The sequence below is a fragment of the Trichosurus vulpecula genome, chromosome 2 (assembly GCF_011100635.1).
Source record: "Trichosurus vulpecula isolate mTriVul1 chromosome 2, mTriVul1.pri, whole genome shotgun sequence".
In the NCBI taxonomy this organism is placed as follows: domain Eukaryota; kingdom Metazoa; phylum Chordata; class Mammalia; order Diprotodontia; family Phalangeridae; genus Trichosurus; species Trichosurus vulpecula.
The window spans coordinates 293,594,686-293,605,929 of NC_050574.1; the positions used below are offsets into that span (position 1 = coordinate 293,594,686).

Genomic DNA, 11,244 nt, shown 5'->3' on the forward strand with positions numbered 1-11,244 from the left:
GGTACTAAATATGTAATGTTTATTTTTTTCTTTGACAAGCTTTTAAAATGGACACTTAGACCAAAGATAACAGCTACAAAAATATGTTGCACCACATATATGCTAATATTCAAATACCCCCAGCTCTTGGATCTTACAAATACAGGGAAATTAATTCCCTGGAGCACCTCTTGAATGATGGAGCCAAACCTCAGTGGAAATATTATGTACATGGTGATTGTCTTCCCTTCCTCTTTGGCTAATTTCAGACCTTGATCTTTGACCGTTGGGATGAAATCTAAAGCATGATCTCATAGAATTATGTATTTCAATAATTACACTTATGGCTGCTTAGACTTCCATTAGAAGCCTAGCACCACTCTCAAAGCATTTCAAGCCAGATGAATCTAACTAAAGTTATGTTAAGTGATTTAAACACATACATACACATATACATATGTGTGTGTGTGTGTTTTGTAAGATTCTGTGTTACCATCTGCTGGGGAACCAACCCTTTTGCTGGTATCAATCCATATTGGCCTGCCTTCGCCATCTATGACAAAACAAGAGATATCAGTTAAAGCGACATGAGATTCTAGTCAAGCAATCCAGTTCCTTTTTATTGAATTTTTCTAATGTGCACTCTCCTTTCCTATGTGACCTGCCCTTGATAATAGTGGTTTGATACTAGTAGCATTCAGGTCCTCATCTGAAGGCTGTGACACTATTGACTAAATCTCTGTTGACTTTGCTGAGAATGTGAAATACTGTATTCAGAGATAAAAATCAGCACATAGATACTTAATGCAACTGAAGAGTCCATTAGTGCTTTAACTCTTACATCCTCAGCCATTCTGTATCTCTAGCCAAGAACAGGCTCAGTGGCTGAGAAATGGAGAAGAGAGTAAATTTTAGCATTTGATCTGTTAGAGATGATGCCAGCCTTCATGATCATGAATTGCGTTTTCAGGGGATGGTCATTCCCAAAGTTCATTTTAAATTTGGTGCCTTGCCTTGAAGAGGTTATGTTTCATTAGCTACTCACTTTTGCAGATATGCAGGAAGGAGTGGCAATTTGTCTGTGTCCTCCATGAGATACAAGGAAGGGCATTTGCAACATTACAAATTAAACTCTAGCTAAATATAGTTCAACTATGAAAAGCAGGCTTCCAGATATTGGTAGGTTGAAACAAAAGAATGTGATTCAGTCCATTCCTTCTAGTCTTTTTAGTGCTCTTCCCATTTCTGATAAATGAATTTCATTCTTATTTCCTCTTTGAAAAAAGAAGTGTTGTCCCCAATCCTGTGGCCGTGCTCCTATCAGTGGGAAGGAAATATCATTGAACTTAATACACATCATTCAACCTCCAGGCTATAACACCTTCCCTCATATTGTCATTTTACTAGAAGGAAGGACTTCCTAAAAAAATCTTTTAATATAACCATAAAAACTTCCATTCTTCTTTCTAATTTTCTTATTATTAACTTCACCAGAACCTCTTAATGGTGGTGCCTGGGGTACTTGAAATTACTTTTTTTTTTCTTGCACAGTGAATGAGACTTCCTTGAGAAAGAAAGAAAAAGACTGGAATAGTATAGCATACATTGATTTGGGAAGCTGTAAGATCTTCAAAACTAACAGTGAGAGATTTTTTTTCCCTCTTATTAGAAAATATCCCCTTTCTCAAAATTCCTACAGAACATAAAATGTCTTTCCTAATTCAAAATGTTAGAAAACAGAAACTGTATCCCCCTTCAATATTAAACAATTATTAGCTTTGTGATCCTGGGCAAGCAACTCTACCTCTCAGCCTCAATTGCCTTATCTGTAATAGAGAGATAATAACACCTACTTCATAGATTTACTCTAAGTATCAAATGAAATAATATGTTTAAACACTCTGCAAACCTGAAAACACTATGTAAATGTTAGTTCTTATTTTCATTAACCATAACAAACACAGGTTCTTATCACATAAATGGACAGGTGCTTCTTGTATGAAGTGCTAGACCGTGATGAAGGCAGATGCTATAATGCTTGTGCCATCCCCTCCCGACATATATATATATATATATATATACACACATATATATATATATTATGTGTGTGTCTGTATATAATCTTTCTGTCTCTCTGTCTTTTTTCTCTCACTCCATCTCTCTCTTTAAATTTTATATAGAATTAATGAATGTCTTAAACTAAAAAATCTAAAAGGAGGGTACCTTCTCCAAAGTACTCGCTGTTGGACTCTGATCTCTAGCTCACTGCCACCTGAACATCCCAGAAATGCTTTATGATCACATATTGATTTGCAATATCTTTCTTGAACCTTATCTACTCTTTTCTTCCTACAGGCAAAAGGTTAGAGTTAGATAATAGTGTTAATTTTCCAGACATCTGCACATGTTTTACTAGCCTTTTGAAAGCTGGAAATAGTTTTTATGTTAGCCTAGCACAGGGCCAAAATACCATTTTGACCTGGCCTGTGGTAATACATAAAAATCATAGTGGCAAATTCAACTTGGCAATGGGAGGCAAGGGGGAGGGGGAAGTTAATTCTTTTGTTGGAGATTAAAATTAATGTGAACAAGTCTTCACCCTTCCAGGGCCTTGAGCTCCTGGATTCTGAAAGGTAAATAGGAATGCCTAAACACCTGATTCTTTTCTACACATGAAAGTAAAAGACCTTTACTCCATAGACAAAGTTAAATGGGTTTTAGACAATTTTCTCATGACTTTAAGGATAGAAAGACAATGCAGATCATTCAGACCTCTAAAAAAAACAAGAAAATGTGTTATCGCCTCAATTTTCAGCTCCATTTTGCCTGTGAAGAATTAAATACAGTGGCTTGTATCCCTTGAATTCTAGGGGTTAGCATGTAGAAAATACTTAGGCTATAAGTATAACGTGCTCTCTTTGAAGAACTGTATTCTGATGTTAGTTTCTAGTGTGACCTTGGGAAAGTCACTTAACTTCTCTGGGGCCCTTCCTCATCTATAAAATTAAGAAATTGGGCAATATGACCTTGAAGCTTCCTTTCAGGGCTTATGAGCCTATGTAAGATTATACTACTGTTCTCCTAATAAGATGACAGTTATCTTGAATGTTTTTTTTTCCTCTAGTAATTTTGGTAGGTTGTATTAAGACATCCACCCACTTCAGTCCCTCTTGTGATCCATGTTAAGATACTTGACCAGAAATCTGAAGTTCACTTTCAAAATGTGGACGAGATTTGATTTTTGCTTTTCTTTATGAACAATAAAGTAAGCTGAAAATCATAGGGATTGTGGATTTAGAATGGGAAGGGACCTAGAGATTTTCTTATCCAACTCCCTTCTTTTACAGATGAGAAAACTAGTGCCCAGAGAAATAGTCTATCATGTTGGCCTCATAGCTACCGGAGTCCGAAAAAACCAAGGATAATATTTAATCTAGAATCTACCTTCAAATCTTATACAGAGTGGTTAAAACATGCAAATTTCTGAGGAGATAAAATGAAGAACAGCCTCATAGAGTAATAGGCTCATATTCTTTATAAGTAAATTGTGGTGCTCACTTCAGCAGCACATATACTAAAATTGGAATGATACAGAGATGATTAGCATGGCCCCTGTGCAAGGATGACACGCAAATTCGTAAAGTGTTCCATTTTTATTTATTATTTTTAAAAATAAAAAGCAGAGAGAAAAGCCAAATGTGATCTTTTTTCCCCATGGAACGCAGTTTTAAGGATGCTTTTTGTGGACTTCTAATATAAACATAATGAGTAAAGGTTTGAGAAAATGAGATTTAAAATCAGGAAAGTTTTGATTTCTCTCAATATGCTCAAGGAACCAACTGTGCTTATCTCATTATATGGTGATAAAGCAACCTTTGATAGCCACAGCCTGTGTGATAAAATGATCACAGCAGCAGGAAGAAAGAATCTAATAAGGGAATTGATCTGCAGATTCCAATTCTGCAGGCGCCAACATTGATCAACATAAATGTCAATAATGAGATCGCGCTGAGAGCTGCCTAATTCTTTCGGATGGTTTTGGGTTCTCGTGACAGACCACAGAAATAAATGTGAAAAGGAACTGAAAATGATGCAAATCATGCCACCAAACTGTGGCAGTCGTTTGTATCCCCAATTCACGTGATAGCTGGTTTGGGCCTATAATGAAAATTCATTAGACAATCCAGTAAAATTCAAGGCATTTTTGAATTGTAATACATACACACTCTAACATTAAAGATAATGTCTAATTTTGAGTGAATAAAGTAACAAAATAATTACTTGTGTGATCTCAGGAATAGTACTTAACCTCTCCAGGTCTTGGCTTCCTCACAATAAAATTAGATTGAAAGGATATCTAATATCCTTCCAGGCTCTAAATACTATGCCCCTGTAATTGTTGGTTGCTTTTGTTGTTCACAAGAATACACAAATCTATGCTCCAACCTTTAATAGTTACAACTTTACATTTCAGGGGAGGAAATGTAGTAGACCTATTTATTTTTAGCTTCCCAAAATCATAGGCAGAGCAGATCCTGGAAGATTAATGATATTGTTTTTCATGTCATAGAAGTTTGAAGGCCAAAAAAGTGAAATTCTGAAATGTTTGGGCCATCCTTCATTTTAAAGGTAAAATCTTAAACTGTCTGAGTTATTGAAGGAAGCTAGTGTGAAGTGAGAATCTATTTCCTCTGCTGCTCTCTGCCCAGCCCTCCCTTTGAGGGCTGAGACTAGCTCAGTCTACAACTTAAAAGTAAGAAAACGCAGAAAAAGTTTAGAGGCAAGGCATAAGTATTGACTACAAATATAAGAAAATAGAACCTCTAAGAAAAGGTGAAAGAAATTGGGCTTATATAGCCTAGGGATGTTAAAGCTCGTGGATGACTCATCACTGTTCAAGTATAGTTGGAATGACCAGCTGTTCATTGCCTCTGCTGTGTCTTTTGTAAGAAGAAATGAGCTTAAGCTGCACCAAGATTGTTTTAGGTTAAAATGCAGGCAAATATCCTAATGGAATTGTTAAATACTAGAACATTGTTAGCTGAATAAGTTAAAGAACCGATCCATGGTGGAGGGGAGGGGGGGAGACAAAAACAGCTACAAAACAAAACTCACCATGAAGAGGATAAAATCATCATAGTATAGTAGATAGAACATTGGGCTTGGAGTCAGGAAGGTCTGAGTTCAAATTCTGCCTTTGATACTGATCTCATCTGTAAAATAAGAGAGTCGAACTAGACAACTACTCAAGTTGCTTCTGATCTGAGTCTTTAATCATGACTACAACTTACTAACTCTAAGTCACATCCTTTGGTGCTTTAAATAACTTCCAAAGTCATCTGATACATGTCAGAGTGGATGGAGCACTGGACCTGGAGTCAGGAAGATTAGTATGGCTAACTGATATTAACTGATAATCATTGGGTGGGATGGGGAGCTCATGAGCCATAGCATTAGAAAACCACTGTGGACCAGCCCTAGGGGAGATGTGGTAATCACTCCTGGGTACCAGTTTGCCGGTGGAAGTGCCAGTAGAAGTTGAAAGAGTGACCTCAGAGCATGTGTTACTACTACAATAGCAACACCTAAGAGTTAGTGTCATAAAGTGCATAGAGAACTGCCCTCCAAGCCAGGAAAACCTAGGTTAAGGTTCCACATCTGCAGGTTACAGGCTGTGTGACCCTGGGCAAGTTTTAACCTCTCAATGCTCTAGGCAACTCTGTAAGACAATAGATTGAGGAAAGGTGCTGTCCTACGTTGGTATAAGGAGATTCCTTGCCTGAGAATTCTCTGTATCAATGAAATCATATATTCAGTCCTATTCCTTTTACTAACAGTCATATAACATTTGCAAAATACTTTTTATACATTATCTCATTCATTCTAACAGAAGCCCTGTAAAATAGGTGATATTATACCCATCTGACAGATAAGAAAACAGACTGAGAAGAATTAAATGACTTGCAAGGTCACAGAGCTAACAGGTAGCTGAGGCTGGATTTGAAGACAGGTCTTCCTGACTCTAAGTCCTGCATGTTAGTCACTATGACACAAAGCTATCTCAGACCATTTTCATATCACTCTTTAGACTTTTGCATACACTAATTTGAAAATTAAATTAATACAGAAATAGATAAGAAGGCATCATGGCAATAAGTAACTGCATTGCAAGGGGTAGGGGTAGTTGCATTTAAATGCCCATGTCCAGGTAAGGTACAGCAAAGGAAGCTGCCATTTCTCATGATACTAAGCCATGAAGGCTGAAAGAGATGGAATTTCAGGAGTCATTGCTTTACACTTTGCACCCCATCACTTTTTTGTTGGCTCGATAACTTCTCTTGAAAATAGACCCTCAAAATCTATGTTATGTTATCCTGGGTTATAAACAGTAACACGGGAGGAATCACCAGACAGGGGCAGTTTGAGACCGTGATGGGGCACAGGTCTGGCAGAGCTGGTTACTTAAAGATTGTGGCAAACAGTAAGTTAGGAATCCAGACTGAAAAAGATAAGGTTAAAAGAGTACAAGCTCAACAGGGGCAAGTGTGTTCACCAGGTCAAGAATCTCACTGTACTGACAAGACAGTGCAAGAAATTGGTTAAATGGACACCACAGATGAATACAAGGCCAAAGTAAAAGGCTCTAACTCAGGAGTTTTCTTCTACATTTTCTGATAAGGCAACAACGTCCTCCAGGATATGAACAGCCCTGAGGCCAAAGTGACTGAAGGGAGTGTGAGGAAACGGTTGGATCACGGAACTTAAACCTGAAAGAGACTTCAGCAAAAAATCAAATAGTCCAGGGATTCAGAAGCTGGAGCCAGGGATCCATGGGTAGAGTTCAGGGAATCTATGACCTTGGATGGGGGAGAGGCTGGGAAATTACATCTTCAAAATAATTAGTGTCTTTTGCAAACATATGTATTTTATATTATACATTTAAAAATATTATTCTGAGAAGCAGTCCATCAGACTGCCAAAGTAGTCCATGATACACACATACAAAAAATGAAGAATCCCTTATTCTTATTCAACTGCTTCTTTTTTAAAGATAAGGAAAATGAGCATCAATTATTAGAGTGACTTGTCCGAAGTCAAATAGGAAACACCTAGGATTTGAATCTTAGTTCACAAGGCAAAGGATCATAGATTCAGAGCTGGAAGGGACTGCAGAGGCCATTCAGTCCAATCCCCTCCTGTTACAGATAAAACATGGAGGCCAAGAGAAGTCAAGCAACTAGCTGAGGGTCCTCAAGATAGTAAGTAGCTGAGAACAGATTTGAACCCAGGTCTTCTTTATCTCAGCACTCCATGCTGACTCAAACTGAATGCAATTTCCACTAACTATACAGTGCCTCCAATAGGCAGATTGACACCCTGATCGTAACACTAGACATCTGCAACATGTCTCTTGAATGTAGCTTTGAATCTGGCTCCTGTGATTGTGATTTCCAAATCCAAGTCTGTTCCAAATCGCTTGAAGCTGCCTTTCCAGATCTCATTGAGCAGTCTGTTTTGCTTTCTATTCTCATTTGGCATCTGTTTACCTTCAGCTCCCTGTTGAACAGTGGGGCATCTTGCTACCCTGCCTTTTCTAGTCTTCATACTGTTCCAGCCTAACAATCCTTTGTTACAAAGGACCCTCACTTCAGTGCTGATACATAGGTTGCTGTCAAATGTTTCAGTTAAGGAGTTGGACTAGGTGTCTGCTGTAGGAGTCAGGATTGCTTAATGGATAGAGGGCCAGACTTAAAGAATAAATACCTGAGTCCAAATTCTATTTCTGATGCTTACTCACAGTGTAACTTCTCTGAGACTCAGTTTCTTTTTCTGTAAAATGGGATTTATACTATCTGGTATTACTTATGTCAAGAGATTGTTGTGAGACTAAACAAGGGAATGTATGCAAAACACTATATAAACATCAGCTATATTTATATGTGGTGATAAATCCTATAACCATACACAGTTTAATCTCATTTAACTAGGCTATCCTTGTTTGATGAATTGTCTAACAAAGTAAGTTTAACTGGAAAATTGAGAAGTATGTATGTTTGGGGGCTGAGATAGAGGGAACAATTATTGTTCATAATAATAGCTGCCATTTATATTGCTCTTTACCAAAGGCAAAACTCTTGTGAGGTACATAACCCCAAAGCACTGATATCGTCCTTTCACATATAATGAAACTGAGGTTCAGAAAAGTTGAGCTTCTTGTCCATCATTCCACAACTAGGAAATGGCAGGCTCAAGGTTCAAACTTAGGTCTTACTTCTCTAAAACAATTGGGTTTTTTTTCAATTTTTAACAAATCAAAGTTTCCTTTGATGACTGAAGATCAATCACCTTAGGGCCATCAGTCACATCATCAGTGATCACTGCATATAGGTATAGATGAATGAAAATATGTGTATTGAAAGGAATTTGGTGCCATGGTTAGAGCTCTAAGTCCTACCTGTGATACACTTCAACCATGGGACCGTTGCAAGTCATTTAGCCTTTCAGTCAATCAATGAACAGTTATTAAGCACCTATTACATGCCAGACACTATACTGAATGCTGGTGACATAAAGAAAGATAAAAGACAGTCCCCGTTTGTGGAATACACACACACACACACATATATGTATATACACCTATGTATGCATACACACATATATACAAACACATGCATGCATACATATATAAATGCACAGATGCATACACATATCTGTGAGCACACACAAATATACACATGTAGGAAATATGTGATATACATGTATAGGTACCCATGTATGTATTATACACCAATGTGTACACAAATGGATATGAATAAGATATTGGGTTGAATCTTAGTTGCCCTTAAAACATACCCTATAACATGCTTCTTTATTAAATAAAACCCAGGTATGAAGTCATTTGATGGTATTCACCTCTCTCCTAAAAGTGAACTCTAGCAAAATTTTAATTGAGAATCATTATCACTTGCTTTCTAGTTAATGAAAATATTGCTGTTTCAAGCTGAGCTTATCACACACATTCTTTGGAGATCTCCAGCTTGGTCTAGAGTTTGACATCAGGTTGAACTGGGTGACCTTTTCAGGCCCTGTCCTGTCCTCTAATTCTGTGATTCAGCAATCTTTGTTTAAATATGTAAGACATCCTTTTACATCCCTTCTGAATTTTTAAGCACGAGAGTTAGAGGGCATCTTATTTCATTAGTTTTGGATCAATAGGAAAAATGTTTATGAAAAAAAATTACCATCCCACTTGAAGAAAGTGAACATAAAAGTGGAGATTAAATATAATAAATGTTTTGAAGAACAAGGAATGGCTTGCATAGGAAAGTTTCAAAGAAATACTTACAGCTGTCAGTTCAAACAATTCCAGTCACCCAATGGAACAATTTATTGACTTTATAACTAGCTGATTATTAGCAGGTAATCAAAGCAGAAACTTCATTTGGCAATAATAATAACCTCCAGGGAATTTAAATGTCTTTGCCTGTCTTCAAACAAGTCTATGTATAGTTCATTTTCCTTTTAATGCTTATGTTTTCTATCATGATTATTTATAGTATCCATAACCAATTTCTCTGAAGAATGAGAACTCAGTTTGAGTATTCTCTGAGATTGAACATGCCATGTATGACAAAAAATGAAAGCAAAGCTCCAAGAAAGATTACTTTGCATCTTTGAAGAAAAGTTTCCATTAAAGCAGTTTATGAAAATTAATAAGTCTATGGGGATTTGGGAAGAGTGAATAATTTTAGGATTATGACAACAGGCAACTGTCTCAGAAGAAAACAGAGAGATTATGCTATTTTGTATTTATGCACCAAATAGCTGCTTTAATACTTCACAGTTTCCACCCTAGGAGATTACAGATTTTTCTTCCCTTCCTTTTCAAAGCCTGGATCTCTGATTCCTGATGTTTGCCTAGTTTGGTTAGAACAAAGGGTTGTGAGCCAGTAGAATGGGAAGCAGATATTGAGACCATTGTTTTATGTCCTGTGGTGGATTTGCCTTGTTAACTGGATTTTCTGTTGTGTTATAGCTCCCTAATCTTTGCTACAAACATTTGTAATATCACACCCCTGCACCTTTGTTTTCTTGTTGCAGTTGGGTCTCAGTAAACTTGTCTGAAAGATTGGCTGGTGACACCCACAAGCAGCTTTTAGCATAAAGCTTAGTATCATCTCTGTCTCAAATTTCCATTTTTTATCAACTTCTCCCTATCCCAAGGATTTTCAGTCTTTCTTTGTGTCAGATTGTTTCTTTGGAAATTTGGCAAAGTCTATGGACCTGTACTCAAAATAATGTTTTTAAATTCATAAAATAACATATATAAGATCACAAAGGAAATCAATTTTATTGAAATGCAGTTGTGTATGTATGAATAAATATGTGTGTATATGTGCATATAAGTATATATACTTATGTATATATGTGTGTGTGTGTGTATATTTGTGTATGTATATATATATATGTACACACACACTTCAGAGACCCCTGTTCAGGAACCTCTGACCTTAGAAGACAGAAGAACCAAAAAAAGGTGGTTGAATAATAGGGCGGGAAGAAGAACTAAATTTCAGTATGGAATATTTTTTGCAGACTAATAGAAAAATAAAAATAAATCCACTCAACTTTATGAATCCTATGTAATAGCTGGAAACGACCATTTACCAGGAAATGATTTAGCTTAGTGAAATGTATTTTACAGTTAATCCTTTAATATCTGTTTTACATACACCCTCCCCACTGTTAATATGGAACGATATTGTAAGCTGGTAATTTTATGTCTTATATTTCAAATAGCTATTAGAAATGAGCATAAACAACAATCTCCAACTACTTGTTTATGCCACCATGAAGTTCCTTACCATGGGGTAAAGCAACAGCAGATTGGGGAGGGGGTGGATATACTTTGGGGAAAAAGCTACAGGAGAATGAGGATGCAAATCTGTGTTAATGAAGCCTATGAGGCAAATTCATTTTACCACAGCTTCAAGTTAGATTGTGAGGAACTATAAGGTAATAAATCTGGAAGGTTGATAATGTTCAGCAACTTTGGACTAAGTATCATGGGAAGTGAGACTGCAGGCAGTCACTACATATTCAAAGCAGAAATTACTTTGTGTATAATAGGCCTCCCCAAGTTTTTTGAAATCAGCGGAGCCTACTTGGGCAACTCAGATCAAGATGTTAAAGAGTAACAAACAATAGGTTATATACCGTGATAGTAATTTTTAAATAAACATTTGCATCACTTCCATCCTTATC

General features: G+C 36.8%; 1 non-coding gene across 1 annotated transcript; it reads left to right on the forward strand.

The window, feature by feature from the left end:
• The first annotated feature begins 3,529 nt into the window (after window positions 1-3,529).
• LOC118840627 lies at window positions 3,530-3,636 on the forward strand. The gene has a single exon (XR_005009797.1). It is a non-coding gene; the product is annotated as a U6 spliceosomal RNA (small nuclear RNA).
• Window positions 3,637-11,244: the final 7,608 nt, after the last annotated feature.